At 47.4% G+C, this 19,244-nt stretch overlaps 1 protein-coding gene across 4 annotated transcripts in view; it reads left to right on the forward strand.

Moving 5' to 3' along the window:
• Positions 1-389: 389 nt before the first annotated feature.
• Positions 390-19,244, forward strand: part of FLT3LG (fms related receptor tyrosine kinase 3 ligand) — a 676,457-nt gene continuing 657,602 nt past the window's right edge. For 2 of the 4 annotated variants that reach the window (XM_078655105.1, XM_078655115.1), the window contains exon 1: positions 394-515. The gene's annotated coding sequence lies outside the window, so the exon portion shown is untranslated. Of the gene's footprint in view, positions 516-19,244 lie in introns of all 4 variants that reach the window. The other 2 variants (XM_078655107.1, XM_078655120.1) reach the window with 2 other exon arrangements.

Consider the following 19,244-nt stretch of genomic DNA (forward strand, 5'->3'; position numbering starts at 1 on the left):
CGCGCGTCCGCTCGGCGCACCTCCTTTTGACTGGGAGGTGGGTGGGATCGGTACAGCGAAGGGTGGAGCGCTGTCCTGCCTTAGTCAGCTGTGGTAGGCGGTAGCAGCACAAGCATACAAAATGGTGGTAACCCCTCCGCAATAACGGCACAAGCCGCGGCGGACCTGGAGGGCACAGAGGAATGAGCCAAAGTTCAGGTAAGTGGGGCAACAATTTAAAAACAATTCAGGGATAAGTTTAAAAATGGGTGCGCTGTTACTGCGAGACTAGCGAGTCTGTTTCCAGGTTCTGTGACTCAGTGCCTGACACGCCGCTGCGCGTGTCCGCTCGGCTCACCTCCTTTTGACTGGGAGGTGGGCGGGACCGCTACAGCGAAGGGTGGAGCGCTGACCTGCCTTTGTCAGCTGTGGTAGGAGGCAGCAGCACAAGCGTACAAAATGGTGCTTACCCCTCCGCACAAACGGCACAAGCCGCGGCGGACCTGGGGGACACAGAGGAATGAGCCAAAGTTCAAGTAAGTGGGGCAACAATTTAAAAACAATTCAGGGATAAGTTTAAAATTGGGCACGCTGTTACTGCGAGACTAGCGAGTCTATTTCCAGGTTCTGTGACTCAGTGCCTGACACGCTGCTCAGTGTCAGGCACTGTGTGTGTGTTCCGTCAGTTGCTTTTCGCCACCGTGCTCTAAAGCGAAGGGAGTATCTGCACACAAACTGAGTCAGCAATCACCATACAAATTACACATAGTCTTTTCCACAACCTCTGAAGAAGGTGGACAACACAATGGAGTCATGTAAACTTCGTTTATTGCCTCGTTGCCATTTGACATGCTTCAGCTGCCCTGTAGGCTTGTTCACAATGAGGAGCACAGTCTTAGGTATACTTTTTTAAAGTGCATTCTTGCTATAAGTGTATGTAAAAAGTGAAAGCAGACTTTATGTACATTGAAAGTGCTTATGGTTGGCCATTCATGGTACACACATAACAACTTAAAAATCTTGTATTTCATCCGATGCCATATACAAACTTATTGTTATATAAAATACCCAATCTGAGATTTATATCCATCTTTTCATCAATAAGGTGCTTATCTTCGACACTACTTCGGTAAAAACTAAAAAATGTTATATATTTCATAAAATGATTTAATCTGTTTAAAAATACATAGTTAAGAATTCTCCCACAATCTCGCCCAAGTGGGCTATAATGTCCTAGCATTCAATACTACTCCTTTATATACAAATTTCCTATTCCATTTAATCGTTGTAGTATTTGTTATGAAACTCGTCCTATTGTACACACATATTAGCCTCCCTGGACCAATCGAATATAACATTTCTTTCCATTTACCTCCAATGTATGATCGACTTGTATCTTAGCACCCATACGTCCATGTATCTAAAAAGCAGTAGCACCAACATGCAACAATTACCATACCCTTATCTAAAGTTCCAATTATATAAAGTGCCTTTGTGCAAACCTTTGTGTAAAACTTTAGAAAACTCCGCTCTTTTAACCATTTCTGATGTCTGCTTTTTTCCAATCCAATGCTGTAATTTAAAATTGCTAATGGTTAGGATTTAGTCATCTCTTCTCTCAGAGGGGACAGACGTCTTAAAGATGTGTGTGTAAGTCCTCAAAGTTCAAACTCATGGGGGACCTTGGTGTTAAGCTATATCATTTTTTAACACGCAGAAACTGTGAAAGGGATATAGGCTGAGATTTGACACTTGAGGAATGGGAAAAAGCAATACACTATCCCTGGAAGCTATCTTATAAGGCTAAATTTCAGTATATCCAGCACAACATCCTTCACAGGGCCTAGATTACCACTGCAAGTTTGCATAAAATGTTTAATTCCTCTTCCCATTGCCCCAGGTGCTGCGTGCCGAACGCCAACATGGCGCACATGTTCTGTAGCTGCCCTACCGCGAAAATACTATGCAGGGAGGTTACAGGAGTATTGGTAGAAGGGACGGGGTGTGACGATTTGCTCACCATGGAAGCGGCATTGGTAGGCTTGTGTAGGTGGGAAAAAAAGCCCAAAAGTTGATCATTACAACTTCCCCAGCTGTATGATGGCTTCACTGAAACCTATGGTGTTTGGTATCAAACACCTTGTCTTAATAAATCCATAATGATTCCTGTATTGGATTTATTATGATCTGCACCTAGAGGGCACCTTAGAGGTTCTCCCTAAACCAAACTAGTCCTCTAGTGTGCTGGATGAATGGTATTGTCCAGCCTGCCTCCACAGACAAGTTTATGACCCCATGCAGGTGAGAACCTACCCTGAGGCCAGAAACAATGCCTGCTCTGGAGGCATTGAGGCTGGCTTCCACCAGGCCTGGGAGATGCCACCCCCTGTCCTGAGGCCCATTTGGCACCAGGACAGGTGGGAAATTAGCTATGATGTAGTTGTGCTGCACTACCGGGGAAGTCCCACACCTAAGGTGGGCTAACTCATGTGCTCCACTAAAGAAGGATTCCAACAAGTTGTTGTTGGTGGAATTGGGAACTCTGGATCAGGGTTATGCCCGCTCCCCACAGCAAATGGTCATATATGGGTTGTAGTGACTCCAAGGGTAAGTAGCCCATTGGCTACTATCCTACACTCCCATTAACACCCCTAAATTGAGTGTTTAGGTGGCCCCCTGAAACCAGGAAAACAGATTTACCTGACCAAAGAAGAAGAAGGACAAAGCAGGGCCCTTTATGTTGCTTAACATAATGGCTGATCCTGCGGCAAAATTGACGATCAGTTTCATTCCCAAGTCCAGGGCAGGTGCTTCTTCGTACTCATTCTGTACCTGTTTCAGTACCTCAGGCAAGACAGATAGTGCAGGGCTACCATGAGTTCTAGTATAGATGGCAGAGAAGACTGTACCCCAAGTGGCACAAACTTCCATAGGGGGAGCCATCCCCACTGGCAAGACAACTTTAAATAATCTGTGTTTTTACTGTGGTCCCGAATGGGTAAATAACAGCTTCAAGTGGCTTGCTTTTGTGCTTTCTAGAACGGAATTTACTTCTGACTTGTGGGAATCTTTTCCATGACAGCATTCAGTGTTTGTGGGCTGATACCCATGGTAGCCAATTATGGTTTTACGGCTTGAGCAATCTGCGCAGGGTTAACTGTGAGTGTTTGCATTATGAACTGTGTAAGATTTCTGTATATATTTACTAGATCGCTGTATAGTGTACTGGCAATTCTGCTGTAGTTAAGTTAGCAGTGTTAGGATGTGGTGTGTATATAGCTAAGACCGGCCATGACATTTAATCTTTGCTGAGTGGACCAAGTCTCACGTTTTCTGTAGTGTCGGGAAAGATGCCTTTAAACCAATTTATATGTTCTTGGTAAGATAAAAGAATTTCTATGTCCACATATGGAATGTTTCCTCTGGTGTTTCATCTTCAATATAAGTGTGAAACAAATGTGTATTCGCATTTGCAGCTGGGAATTTAATCTAGGAATAGAACACCTTTGTTCTGAATGCTTCGTGTCCCTCAACCACAAAGGTAATGTGTCCACCCGTTGCCGGGAGACCATATTGTAATTTTATAGTAACGGTATGTCTGCAGTTTTCTGTCAATGTTTAAAGCATCTAATACTTCTCCATTATCTTAGTTTACGGACATCTCTTTTTAAAGAAGAATGACATTAGTAGATTAATTTATGGAGATTTGTAAGCACAATGTGGGAAGTTATTATCCTACAAGCTTGAATAACCTATAGCCAATGCATAGGGTATAATTATTCAGCTGAGTCATATTTCCCTACCACCACTGGTGTCCCCGCTTTAGAGGTGAGTACGAGTTTCTGAGAAAGCGTGACTGACTTACTCAGGTAGGCCGATAAATGAGAACCCAACCAACGTTGGCGGCACCATGTGGTGTAGTTCCCACTAATCCGTTGGTTCTGCATGTTTGTTGGTCAACATAAACTTTGGTTGAGGGGATACGACTGAGTCAAACCACCCCCTCAGGATTTGTTGGCCTAGAGACCAGCCAAATCACAGTGCCACCTTAAGCCTTCTAACCCTACTGGGGAGCGAAAAGTTTATGGCAAGCACTGATCATGACAACCTTGACCCCTCAGGGATTGTGGTAACAGATCAAAATCTCGCTCAGTCACCCGTGCTCTGTTGTTCTCAGAGAAATATAAAGACAATACAAAGTGGGACATTTCCATTATATTTATTAAACCAACGTTATTCTTGTATAAAATACAGGTGCTGCGATAATCAGTAGACAGAAGCAGATGTTACAGTGATTAAAAGCAACAAAAGAGTAAATAGCAGATATAGTTCTAACATGGTGCTAAGACAGTGTATATATGCAGGCATATAATACAAGATGGTAATCGGGCGTACTCCTACTATGTGAACCCTACTCTGTATGTACCGAGAGTGTGTTTAGGTGTGAAGCTAAGGATGCACCCAAGGGACGAGCCTACCCCATTACCTGGCAGGAGAGATTGTAGGATCACGTCTTGGTCACGAACTGGACACCCCTCACCGAGATGTCAGGCCGCTGCGTGGTGAAGTCTCAGCATGCAGGGACCTTCTGTGTCAGCTGAAGTGCCTCCTTTGCTAATCCTATAAGATGCTTATTATTTATAATAAAAAGTATCCTTTGTATGTACTTATAGATTAGCAATGTTATGGGTATGTAGATAACCCTGTCGTCCTATGGATGAAGATAGAACAACATTTGTACATTCATGCATAAAGGCCTCGTACTTGATGTTCAAGGCATCGTGATAATGTTATGCGAAGCCAGATGTGTAATCAGATATTACAAAGAACAATGGTCCTGTGCTAACAAGGAATTTAAGGACAGTGATTTATATAGACAACAATGAGTTCTATATATGTCTATATAAATCACTGTCCTTAAATTTCTTGTTAGCACAGGACGATTGTTCTTTGTAATAATTGATTCCCGCGGTCCTACGCTACCTATCGGGTTCCCTTGTTTGTAAGTTATATAGATGTGTAATCAGAAGCAGTTTCAGAGAAATTAATCCAACATTGTCACAAACGCAAATATGTGCAAAAGATCACAGCAGTAATGTTAGAAATGAGCAGCTTTTCTACATGAGCACATAACAGTATGGTGCGGTCCGCAGGTTGGATGCAGTGGAGGAGGATGCTCTCCGCTGTGAAGAGGTATGCTGCCTGCGCAAAAGACCCATCTACCCCCAGTGGGCCACATTGTTCTTGGAACTCGTGCAATGTACAGGCAGCGATTATCTCCCCCGTAGTTCTCTACAGTATGCTGTCCTCTTCACTACTGTTCTAGTTCCCTCCCTCCCTCCCAATGCATGGGCATTACCAGATCTATTGCTAGTTTCTAAATAAGCCTATCCCACTCACGGTGTACCCATCTCTCTCCTCCCATGGAATATTCTTTGACCAATCAAACCCTGCTGTGTTCCCCCTTTGCATCTGTCCCTCCTATCCCTTTCACCCGTTTTCCCAGTTCTACCCATTATTCGGTGATCTGAAAACTACATGTAACATAATGATAGTGTTTTCTATTCCTATGTTTATTCATATTGTATTTGCTTATTGAACTTTCAGGTTCTTTTACATTGACTCTGCTTCAAGAAGTGTGTATGCAAATCAATAAAACGTATTTTTTTTTAAACATAGCCATAATCAACAAAAAGGTGGCCAGTCAACTTTTTCAAAGGGCCTTCCACTGCGCTGCAACACATGTTGCTGCATTTTTAGTAACTTTTGAACCGATTGACTTAGAAGCAATTTTTTTTCTCAATCTGCAGATTACGCAGCAGAAAATGGATTATGTGGCAAATGCTAGAATTATGCAAAAAACCACTGCAACCTTACAGTCACATAATTACAGTCTACCTTCTACATCATGTTCAACAGAGACAACAGAGAGGATAGATCTTAGATATTAATCTTATTATGCCGTTTTTTGACTAAAGCATCTGAGCATAAGTCAGTGACTGACCTCACTTGAAGAGAGATGCCTTGCCTTTGTGCTTAATTTTGGTTTCCTGCAAGAACCCCTCTCCCCCTCAATCAAATTATTACAACAGAGAGCCAAACTCTTAGTTTTAAGAGATAAAGTTGTGATGGAGGTCATCAGAGTCATTCAACAGCTTGATATGTTAGAACTGCTAATGGGTAGAAAGTGTCTGACGGTATGGTCGGCTGTATCAAAGTATATGACAAGTAACACTATCTTGGATCATGATAAAAAAAGAACAATGAAAGTACCATCACAGAAAATGAAAATAAAATAAGACAATGGGACATGGAAGGCATACTCAAATATCGGTATATTGGACCCCAGTGCTAGAAATAAAAACCTCAAGGGCTAGCCAAGTCCAACCTTCCTCCCAACACCCAGCCTCACCATTGGTAGTCTCGGGAAGACAAAGTAAACTATAGGAGGCTCTGTAGGAACCCATACAAGAGAAGGAATCCTCACCTCCTCCAACGCATCTAGGAATCAATACATTATTAGGAATAGGAATGTAATACCTTAATGTTAAACTGAGCATTTTATTAACAGCGAATGCGTCAATGTAGTGCCAGCTTCAAACTGTAGTTTAATAAGCAAATGGAACGATGATCAAATAGAAAACTTTCTACACTTAGGCAAAGTTCAGTGATATATAAAAGCTATCTTATTTTATATAACCAATTTATACACCTAAGAAGGGAAACATCGTAGTCTTATAAATCTTATAGGTAAATTGTTGCATTGTTATTTGTTAAACAGGCATACTGAGTCTATTGTGTGGTATCAGTGACCATGATGATACAACTATGTCAAATGAAACAAGTGTATAAATACACGAGAAAAGGAGTGGATATGAGATTTTTGAATATTGCTTGTAAGAAAGTAGATGGTGGAATGAAGATAGATAAAAGTGTAATTTGTTGTTTAACTGTTAATATGCTTAATATGAGTATCTTGCACCATTTAAAATAGATTTCTGACCTGCATAAGTGTCACGAGGGGTAACTTCTGTAATGATTTACAAATACTGAGCACAACACCAGGATATTGGGCTATTGTCAACAGAGTCAAGAAAGTCAAACTTGAATGGAATTGGTCAAGCTAGCCAGTACTTTGGATTGGGGCCGGCTTCAACGTTGGCTTCTGATTTGTTATTAATAAAATGTTGTAGTACCGCAAGACGCGAGAAAATGTTTGATTGGCCTTTAAAGATGTTCCCCTTGCCCATCTGCACAGGAAGTAACATCACGGGACTTCCCATCATCCATCTGCACAGTATGTAACATCACTGGATTTACCATCATACATCTGTACAGGAAAGGACATCACTGGTTTGCTGCAAGAAATGTGTGTAAAAGAAGGAGCCAAGCAAGAGGACTTGCATTTCCCATTCTCCATCTGCACAGAAAGTAGCATCACAGGGTTTCCCATCATCCATCTGCACAGTAAGTGACATCATTGGATGTCCCTTCATCCATCTGCATAAGTAGTGACATCACTGGTTTCCCGCCAATGGTACCCTGCGCTCCTCCCAGGACCCATTTAATGGCAGCTGCAGCGCAGACGTGCCACTGGCACACCAAAGCCGCGCCAAAGGCATTCTGAAGGTGCACCAAAGGCAAGCCCATCTGCACTTATGTACCCCCAGCGCCAGGAACTCTGGATCTCCCCCTATCCACCAATACCTGCTTGCTCCTCCATGCTGCCACACCAAAACACATGGAAGGAGAGTTAACATGTACCTTCTCCAAGCTTGCATGCATTCTTCCACACCCTACAGCCACCACTTTCCACTCCAGCACCCACTCAATCACTCACACAAACCTGCCACCCGCCCACACAGACCACACACTACCCAAACAACACACCACACTTGCATGCTCCTCAATACTCGCTCACTTACCAAACACTCCATGGAGATATTGGACCTACTGCACAAACATGCTCCAGACCTGCTCTTTCTCATGGAGCATGGCTAAACTTAACCTTGGCACCGGCCATCCCCACTCGCTACAAAATTGTTAGGCAAGACTGTCAGCACAAGCCTGGAGCTAGTCGCCATCATATTTAAAGATACCATCATCTGCACCCGCTACACGAACACCCCCACCAGCTACATGGAACACCTCATGTTCAAGATACACATCACATCCAACTTCTTCCTGGGGGGAACCTTGTATATAGCCCAGCAGGATCCCTCACCAATTTTACTAGCGATAATGGACTTCATCGCACCCCTCGTCATTAAAGTCAGCACCTTCATCATCTTCGCAGACCTTAACTTTCACCTAGAAGACTGCACCAGCCCAAACTTTACGGCCTTTCTAGAAAACCTTGAACATTTTGGCCTCTTCCACCACATTACCAAGCCCACCCACACCACCAGACATCTATTGAACCCGATTTTCTCCGCAATCAGCAACATTACAGTCAACAAGACAGCAACTGTGAGCTGGACAGATCACTCTTCATCTGTTTCAGCATACCCATTCTTCACCGTTACAAACCTACCACCACCGTAATTGCCTGTGCAGCTGGTAAAATATCTCAGAAGGGGAATGGACTTCCGCCCCTTCAAAGCAAGTCCAAGCACACCAGCAACTTGCTGAAAGCCATCACAAACCTCAACAGCTAATTCACTAATGTGCCAACAACTTGGCTCCCTTCAAGTACTGGTCTTTCTAAAAACAATTAAATCTGGTTCCCTGTTGGACCTGCCCCCTCTCACATTATTACTAGTTTGGCTCCTGTCCTACTTGTCCCCATCACAGACCTATGTAATTTCTCATTACAGGTAGCTTCACTTCCACTTAAATGGTAGACAGCATGGATTAGACCCATTCTTAAAAAACCTATGGCTGATCCTATAGATATGTTAAATTACAGACCCATATCACTACTTCCTGTATTTCCAAAATTTTAGAGTCATTGGTGAATCACCAATTGGTGTCCTATCTTGAATCCAATGGTTTGTTGGATCCCTCTCAGTCAGGCTTCCGTGCTTCTCATAGCACAGAATCAGTATTAATGAAGGTCATTGATACTATCAAACTCGCCTTAGACAAGGGGACCTCAGCCATTCTAATTCTCCTGGATTTATCAGCGGCTTCCAATACCATCTCCGATCAAATCCTAGTTCAAAGACCGGGGGAGATTGATATCTGCAGTAAAGCTCTGATATGGGTAGACATTTTTTCTTCCGAACACACCCTTTCAGTACTTATGAACTCATGCATTTCAAAATCCACGATCCTGGACAAAGGGGTGCCACAGGGATCAATTTTTAGCCCCACTCTTTTTAATACCTATGTGACCCCCTTGGCAAAGTTCATCAGGTCGTGTGGCTTTGATACCAGCTCCTATGCTGATGACAGGCAACTGGTCATCAACATGGATTCTAATCCAACACTCACCAAATTAAAATGAAGAACTGTATGTTAAAGATCACTTCATGGATGACTGACAACCTTCTGCAGCTTAACACCAATAAGACGGAGATCCTTCTTTTTGGGAAAGCTCATTCAATTTGGTCTGCAGAACTGGTGGCCACCCGAACTGGTATCAACCCCAACACCAAATGAATACATCAGAAATGTGGGAGTCTTATTAGACAGTAATATTTCTATGAAAGAACATGTTAAAACCATTTTTGGAACTTGTTATGGCCTGATGTGCATGCTTAGAAAGGTGTTTCAGTGGACCCCTTTGCATGCTAGGAAAAACTTGGTCTAGGCTCTGATAGTGAGTTGCTCGGACTATGGAAACTCCCTAATGGTCGGTGTGAATGAATGCCTTTTTTCCAGGCTTCAGGAGGTGCAGAATACTGCAACACGCCTTATCCATAATCTTCTTCTGCGATGCCCATCGGAACACCTATGGCGTTCCCATCACTGGTTGCCTATAAAAAAGCATGCAGTCTTCAAACTTGTGTGTCTGGTTTTTAAAACATTGCACAGGAGGGAACTGTGCTATCTGAATAACAAACTACAGCCTTATATCCCAGTTTGCCAACTTAGATCCAGTGAACTACTACTGCTTTGCCCCAAACACATCCACACTACTAGATTTGAGGGTCGCTCTTTCTCATCTTTAGCTCCGTATCACTGGGATCAGCTACTCATGTTCATCTTTTCTTGTCCAGATCTAATTGAACTTCTGAGAACTTGGCTGTTTAATCTTTAACCTCTGTACTGCACTGCGAACTGTGGCTATGGCACCGACAGATTCCCTTGGGGATTATTTGTGCTCCTTACAAATAAACAAATCAAATCAAGTGCAGCCCAAAGGCAAGAGCTTAACCACAGGCCTCTGGGTGCACAGAGGAACTCGGGCTGCTGAAACGCCACTGCAAGCAACTGGGGCACATATGGAGAACAATTCAAGACATAGCAGATAAAGACAGTTTCAAATCAGCCCTAAGAGGCTACAACCAGCAGATACAGAACACCAAGCACACATCTTGCAGATCTCATTGACGCCAGCAAGGAAATCTTTGCCATCACTTTTCCATCATCCTAGATTTCACCGCACATCCCATAACCTCCAGCAACATCAGCCCCTCACCAGGCCTTTTCAACAAGCTCTCAGGAGTCTTCTGTAATACATTCACTTACATATACAACAACCTCAACCCTCATCTGGACCCTGTTACCATTGCAACTTAACTTCCCATCACGGCAAATAAATATACCTTGACCTCGTGGCCTGCTGTCACCACCATTGAAATCGCTGCTACCATGAAGAGGGTCCACTCGGAGGCTCCACTCGGAGGCTCCCTCTGACCCTTGGCCCAGCTATGCCTTCACCGAAGGACTTCTACCAATTGGTGAAGCAATAGCATGCATCCTCAATGCCTCCATTGACTCAGCAACATTATGGGACACCTTGAAACATTCTACCGCCAGTTTCCTGCTCAAGAAACCATCTGCTGACTCAGCCACGCTTTCAAACTAAAGACCTACTTCCTCCTACCATACCTGGCAAAAGATTTAAAGAAACTAATCAACCAATGCTTCACTGCCAATCTAAGCAACCACCAGCTCCTCAACGCCACGCCGTTAGGATTCAGGCCCAACGAAAACAACACTTATCTGCGCCACAGGCAGCATCGGCATGATCCTTAAAGGAGGAGACAGGACTCATTCTCCAGGACCTCCCTACAGTATTTGAAATGGTCTCACACCCAATCCTCATTTGGCGCTAAGGACCTGCTCTCCACTCAATCTGCTTCTTAATGGGTAGAACACAAGCTGTCAGCCTGGCACCTTACTCGTCTGAAGCCTACAGGCTCACTCTTGGATCACCTCAAGGTTCATTGCTCACCCCCACCCTCTTCAACTCATGTATGATCCCTCTGGCCAGCATCATCAGCACACATAACATCAACATCCTGTCCTCTGCAGTCGACAAACAGCTCATATTCTCCATCTCTGACAAATCCCCAACACAAGAAAGAAGTTCACCGCCTGCATGACTGTACTCTCACGCTGGATGAAAACTGTCTGTCTCAAGCTAAAGACCGAAAAAACAGAAGTAGTGATTTTTGACAAGAGCACCTCGACATAGGGCTCCAACTGATGGTTGGCTGAACTTTGACCCATACCCAGAACTCATGCCTTGAACCTTTGAATAAGCATCAACCACAAACTGCGCCTGACCGCGCAACTCAACGCAGTCACTCCATCCTGCTTCAACTTCCTGAAGAAGCTGAGGAAGATCTTCAAATGGCTCCCAAACTACAGTAGAAAAACGGTCCCTCACACCCTAGCCACCAGCAAGTTGGACTATGTGAACACCCTCTACACCAGGATCACAAAGCAACTCACCTGAACTCGGCAGGTCATCTTCAATCGTCCACACAGAACTTACATCACAGCACACCTCATGGATGGCTCTTAATACATAAATGCACTCAATTCAAACCCCTCAGACACACATTCAAGGCACTACACAACTCATGCCCCCACCCACCCAAACAGTTGCATCCACCAACCATCCAGACACCTCCACCCCGCAGGACTCCCACTCACATACATCACATGAATACACAGTACCATATCAGGAACACAAGCAGTCTCTTGCACTGCTCCTAAAGCATCAAACGACTTCCCTCTCTGATTCAGAGCCTCCTTCTCTCTTCTTGAAATCGGCAAAAAGCTGAAGACCTGGCTTTTCAATTAACCAACCTACCATAGGCAGGGCAAGGCACACAAACCTGCTCAGCGCTAGAATGCCCTTGTGGGTGATCGTGGGCTTTACAAATACACATAACATAAGAAAGATGATTTTAAATTTAGTTGGAACAACAAAATATTACTGGATAGCCATTTCTGTAAGTCTGTTTATCTGGTAGAGACTACTAGCCGCAGATTCCTTAATATAGAATTATTCCCAGGCGCGAGACTGGATCCGGAAAACTTTTTGCCACAGCATCCCTGTGTGCCGGTGGGACGGCATCACGCGACTCCGCCCAGGCGTTGTCTGCGTATGTGATGTCAGCGAGGTCACATAAGTCCCACCCTGGCGCTCCTACATCAGTTTTTTCCTTTTCCGCATGCAAAGCGGATCCGGATTGTGCTCCGGGCCTATTCAGGCCTTTCCCTTTCGCTTATTGCATTGTGTGTGGGAACAGTGTGCGAATGCCTACGGCCTTTAAGACGTGCTCGTCTTGTGCGCGCCAGATGTTGGTGATGGATCCTTCCCCCAGCTGCATGTGGTGTTTGGGGGAACACCACAACTCCACTGATTGTGAGGCATGCCAGCAGATGAAACCGAAGTCCCGGCGGGAGTGCCCGATGAACCTTCTTTCAGCGCACATGTCCAGGTCGGCGGCGTCACCACGCCCGGCCCCTGCGGAGGGTTTTCGGAACCATCACCTCCGTTTTCGACATCGTCCCTCTCCCAGGCCGCAAGAGTGTCGCTCACCTGTCTGTAAGTGTCGCAGTTTGTCCCCGAGGGCTGGTTCTCAGCTTGTTGGGGGCACGGGCTCTCCGCAGGTGGTGCACACCCACGTGTCGTCCCCTATCCACCGTTTCCCGGTGTGGGGGCGACTAGAGCCCAGATGGAGACATATGCGGCGGCTTTGCAGGCCTCGCTGGCTTCTACTTCTCCTTCTTCCCCTCCTGGGACGTCAGCAGTCCCTTGCGGTGTGCGGGGCCCTCCGCGGCGTTGCCTGTGGCTCCAGCCCTGGCGCCAACTGGTCCGGATCCAGGTTCGGAGGATGAGGTGCCGTTGGGGTGCGGCCCTTCGGGGGTCCCGCCTTGGCCCATGGCGCCTCTGCTTCACTGCAAACTCCCGAGGGAGTCCCTGTGGTGTCGCGGGAGGTCCCCAATACTCAGGTCACACCCCGAGTCCCACTCGGTCCTCGGAACAAGCGGTGGCCTCGTCCGAGGTGATGCCGCTTTGGCGCCGGCGGCTGCTAGCCTTGGAGGATGGTCCTTCTCATCCAGGCACAGGCTGAGGTTGGCGGGGGACCCCTCATCCTTTCCTGGGTCCCTCACGCACCTCCATGCAGGCGGCTGCCTCCGCCTCGTCGGAGGTCAGGTCGACGCCTTGCCGGCGCCGTCCCGGCTCCAGCCCAGCCCCGGTCTCTTGCGCCGAGCGCTGTGGTGGAGGTCGTTCCGGCATCTCTCCTGGCGTTGGACGACGATGTACTACCTCAGATTGCGGACTCTACGGCGCCAGGCCGACGTCAGGCCGTTGACTCGTCCATTTCTCTGCTGAGCGGCTCGAGGTGGAGAAGCAGAGCAGTCTCTAGCGTCGGGGCAGTCTCTGCGGTGTTTTTCTCCCTCCCCGCTCGGATACTCGAGCGTTCCCTTCTGTGGCACCTGCATGTTCTTGGCAGGCTCCTGAGTCAGTGACAGTGGCAGGTGAGAGGGGAGAAGCGGAAAAAGAGAGGCTGGTGCTGCGACTCCTGCAAATGTTTGTTCTGGAGTGAGACCAGCGGGAGGCAAGGCTGAGAGAGAGACACAGCCACAGACAGCAGTATTTTGGTGGCCAGCTGACCACTTAAAGGGCAAGAAATTGATCACGGCTATTTTCTGCTCAGAGACTGTTGCAATAGAAGAGACATAACACCTTAATCACCGTTTGGGCGTTTGTTTGTCGCATTTAAAAGGCTTCCCCATTGGGCCGAATTGCATTCTGGGAGATTGAGTCCAAGGGGGCACTTTAGGACTCACCGAGCCGTGAGGGGAACGGCATATCACCGCCAGGCATTCCGCCCCAGTGCAGGGGCAAGCAACGAGAGCCAGGACCTTTGCTGCTACCGCCGAGAGGGCAGGACCACAAGCCCCAGGTGCCCCGGCGGTCGCAGCTCCCGTGTGTCACACCAGAGCGCCCGGAGGCGCGATAAAGCAGAGGAGCGCCGAGTGCTCACGGGGGGCACTTTAGGACTCACCGAGCCGTGAGGGGAACGGCATATCACCGCCAGGCATTCCGCCCCAGTGCAGGGGCAAGCAACGAGAGCCAGGACCTTTGCTGCTACCGCCGAGAGGGCAGGACCACAAGCCCCAGGTGCCCCGGCGGTCGCAGCTCTCGTGTGTCACACCAGAGCGCCCGGAGGCGCGATAAAGCAGAGGAGCACCTCTCGCCACGCGAGTCGCGCGCGGGAGCGCCCGGCCCAAGCCCGGGCAAAGGGCGGGCCCTCTGTGGCCCTCAGAGGCCAGAGGAGATCGGACCGGGTCTGTCCCCTTGGTTTTGTTTGTAAGGTAAACGTTGACATCGATATTATGCGTATTAACATTTGATCACTCTAAAAACCCTCGCTACGGATCCTACTTCGAGACTTTACTGTTGATCTACTACCTTCATGTCATGTAAGATGGCTTCTAAGAGCTGTGGCGCGCAGAGGAGCGAGGTCACGGGGCCCATGGATTGCTATCTAGAAAGGGTAATCTTACCTATCACTCATGAACTAGATAGTTTAGAACAACGCTTGCCCAGAGATAGCGTGCTTTGCAATCACCCTGTCACACAGACAGCTGAGGTAGCATATGGATCAGCCTTGCTGGAAGAACTGAACGATCTTTGTAAGACCCAGTATGTAGCAGCAGATTATGTAACCGAGCAACTCCATGTTCTGGTCAGTTCCTTAGCAACTCCTAATGCCCCACCCACTACGCCTTTACTGATAGATGTTAACACACCTGATGCCCTCTCTCCATCTCCACTGGTAAAACTTAACAGCAATCATACAGGGCCCCTTAACATCCCACCCGCCAAAAGGAAGCGACACGGAACAACACGCATGGGGAGTGAAGCCAAACAAGGAAAGTTGTGTCCACGTTCCCTAGCAACTACTATACCTACCCCGATAGCAGCTAAGATACACAAAACTCTGGAATTTCCTGCTCCTACCTCCCAGGCAATTTTACTGGACGTCATAGAACGGTTGGTTACTTCTATCATATCCCCACTGATAGTAAGAATAAATAGTTTAGGAGAAAAGCTCAGTGAAATTGAGATGTCAATTAATGCCAGCACGTCACTAATAAAGAACATGGCAGAACTCAGCCAGCAACCTGTTCGAGCTGCCACTGTGGTGCACGAATCACCTACTCAAAGCAATAACTGTGGGAATAAATCAATAGTTGCACATAGGACAGTACGAAAAGATTTAAACGTAGTTAGCCACTCCACTACACCCCAGAGGCCCAACCCCAAAGTAAGGTCGACCCTAGGCCCAACACCTCATAATGTGATAGCTGATAACCAAGGTATCATCTCTGGCAGAAGCGACCACATAAATCTACCCCCAATAGCCGCCCCTTTTGTATGTGTTCTTTCGGGTGTCTCACCACTTAAGAAAGGAATATCTGAAACACAGCACGACTTAAGAAATAAAGTCGTTTTTTGGCTAACGAAAAACAGACCCCTGCCACCTCATATTGACGGCTCGATAGTAAGTGTCAGAGGGGTGGGTTGGCTGGGATCGCTCCCTAAGGATACCAAAGGGGATCTTGTCCTGGTAAGATTTAGAAATGAACGTGTTGTCCCCTATTTACAATCCTGGCAGCCCCAATTGGGAGATGGGCCTATATCTACATGGCAATTACATGACTTTTATCCCAGGGCGTTTTTCCTCACCCCGTCAAGATCAATAGCAGAGAGCAACCATTACTTGGCCAGAAACGTATATGCACAAAATGGTTATAAAATGCTGACTTCAAATCAATTCTAGATTTTGCCCCGAATCTGGCGTGGATTACCTTACATTAATCCACACAGGGGAAGCCCCTAGCTGACTTAATGCTAACTTAACATGCTCTAAATATTAAACTCTGTAAAATGTTGTTTTCTTTTAAACGTGTAAATAACTATTTTAGTGAAATGTAATTATTATGACTGTTCTGAATAATTTGTATGCTTTTATGATTTATATTTTTTAAATCGAATAAAGCTTAATTGAATTGATTTGATTTGACTCGTCCTCGGACGCCTCTTCTCCAGGGGTTCGACGCTTGCAGGTGTCATCCTCGCCGGAGACAGGCCGACGCGTTGTGGCTTTTTCCCCAACGTCGTCTAAGGACAGCTCCTCGCCGTCACCGCGGCCGCGGTCTTTGCCGGAGGCACCACAGGTCCCCCACTCCTCGGTCCCTCTTCCTCCTTTCCGGACCTGGCCCTTCCTTCCTCCGGTTGGCATGGGGGACGGCCGCCTTATCTTGCAGCCGTCGCCTACTGAGGAGCTGCTTTCCCCATCGCGGTGCCCTAGGAGGCGGGTGCGACCTTTGCTCGTGCTGTTTTTCACGGCTGTGTGAATTTTGCACATGGGTGATCCAGCTGCCCATTTCCCTGTGGATCATCTTCTGGAGGTTCTCCATCAGGGCTCTGGTGGTAGGGAACTGCTGCTTCCCTTCAAAGGTTTGCTCCATTCTTCTCTTTTGGGGACTTGGGGCCGTCCCGCCAAGGGGGACCCGGTGCCCAAACACCTTCTGCACGGCCACCATTCGGCGCCGCGTGATCCGGTGTTTCTTTCCCTCCACCCCTCTACCCGAGGCCCTCTTTTGCAGAATGTCTTTCCCTCTCTGCCACCGCTGTTGTCTCCCCGTCACGGGAGGCCCGCTGGCTGGACTCCTGGGGGCGCAATATATTTGCCTCAACCAGTGCGGCTCTGCGGGCCCTTAACGCACTGTGTTTTTTGGCTAAGGCCACTTCTTGCTTGTGGGACTCGGCGGAGTCCCTTATGTCTTCCGCTTCTCAGGAGGGTGCCTGTGTTGATTTGAGGCACCATGTGTTGGATGGCCGGGAGCTGGCGGCGTTTATTCTTCTCTCCGCCCTGGACATCTCGGAGGTGCTAGATCGTGCCATGGCTTCGGTTGCGCTTCGTCGCCATGCCTGGCTTCGGGACAGTGTGTTCCCGGAGAATGTTCGGGAATGGCTGGTGGACCTTCCTTTCGATGGCACTCTTTTCTTCCACGCCCCTGCGGTCTCGGCCATTCTGAGGTTCTTAGCGGGCTTCGGTCTCCTCCTGAGTTGATCTGATTTTTGGGAGGTGTTCTTCCGTTGCATGTGCATTCGAGTCCTCCTTGTTGGGACTGTGGTTCGGTTGGCTGTTGGCTGGCCCTTCTAGACTGTGTGTTTTTGCTTTGGGTTCTACACCATGCTGGCCCTGAGACTAGGCCTTCTGTTTTTTCTCTTTGGCTCTTTGACAAGCCTTCTGCTGGTTTTTCCACAGGTATTTTCTGTTGTCCTCTGCAGCGGAAGTTTTTCCTAAGAGCTTCCCATGTCTTAGGACGTAACGTGCCCTATGTGGGGCAGTGGTAGCAGTTATATAGCTCTGTCATGCGCTGGGGAGCTGTGTTCGCCTTCGGGCCTCTGTCTCCGTGCCGTTACAGTATGTCGCAGATGCAATCCTCTTGATGATGGTTTGGAATGGCTTGAGTTGCGTCCCGGGGTGTCCTTCTCCGGGGTCACTGCGCTGTTCGCCAGGTCTGGCCTGCTGTCTGCGGCCTGGCGTCTTGGCTCTGTCTGGTTCCACTTCTTTTCAGGCCGTGTGTGCGGACTCCTCCCTGGAGCGTGTCCGGACCCTTCTTCGCCTTCCTCCTCTAAGTCTTTGGCTGGCGTCTGGCTTGCCCTGAATGCATCCTTCCGTGGTGCTCTTGGCGTCTGGCTGTGCATGCCGGTGCTGACCTACTATCTTTCTGCACCATTGTGCCTTCTTAGCGCTTTAGTGGGACAGTTAACCTTGCCTTGTCCACTTCTTCCAGTGGGCCCAGCATTCAGTTCTACCTCTCCTCCCTGGGGATGAGATGGTTCTTGTGTAGTTGTCCCTCTTAAGGGCGCAGTCTGTCCCTGCGGAGCGTTGGATGGTTCTTCCTGGGTGACCTCAGGCTTTGTTATGTTATGTTATGTTAAAAGCATTTGTACAGCGCACGGACACCAGGCGGTTTCATGGCGCTAGAGACGAAGGGGTGAAGATGGACATGTGATTACTCGTAGGCTTGCCGGAACAGATAGGTTTTAAGAAGTGTCCTGAAGGAGACGTAACTGGGGCAGAGTCTAAGTTCACTAAGAAATGAATTTCATAGCCTGGGGGCCAGGAAAGAAAATCTAAGGCCACCAAGTTTTTTCCGCTTATATGAGGGAATGACAAGCAGGTTATGGTGGAAAGAATGAAGGGCCTGAGAGGGGACATAGCGATGGATTCTGGAGGCAATGAAAGCAGGGCCCTGATCAGAGAGAGCCTTGAAAATTATACACCCCAGTTTAAAGATGCAGCGTTTGGCCACCGGGAGCCAGTGAAGGTTCCTCAGAAGTGGAGAGACATGTTGATGTTTAGGCTGGTGGAAAACAAGCCTAGCTGCTTGATTTTGCCCCAGCTGCAGACGATGGAGCTGGTAAGCAGGAATGCCAACATAAAGGGCGTTGGCGTAATCAATGCGAGGGGTGATTAAGGCCATGATGACAAGAATAAGAGCCTCCGTGGTCAGAAACATACAGATTTTGCGAATTCTACGAAGTTGAAAAAAGCAGGAAGAGGTAACAGCATTAATCTGAGGTTTCATAGAAAGGTCTTTGAAAATGATAATGCCAAGACTCTTAACCGAGTCCGCAGGGTGGGGGGGAGAACCCAAAGGGGAAGGCCAAAAGCTAGCATTCCAAGGGTGAGCATGCCCTCCAGTTAAAACAAGCTCTGTCTTATCAGGATTGAGTTTCAACTGGCTATGATACATCCAGTTGCTAATGGACAGCATGGTGGATTGAAAGTTAGTGCGGGACGCTGAGGTGGAATCAAGTTTGAAGA

This window comes from Lissotriton helveticus, chromosome 7, assembly GCF_964261635.1.
Source record: "Lissotriton helveticus chromosome 7, aLisHel1.1, whole genome shotgun sequence".
Lineage (NCBI taxonomy): Eukaryota > Metazoa > Chordata > Amphibia > Caudata > Salamandridae > Lissotriton > Lissotriton helveticus.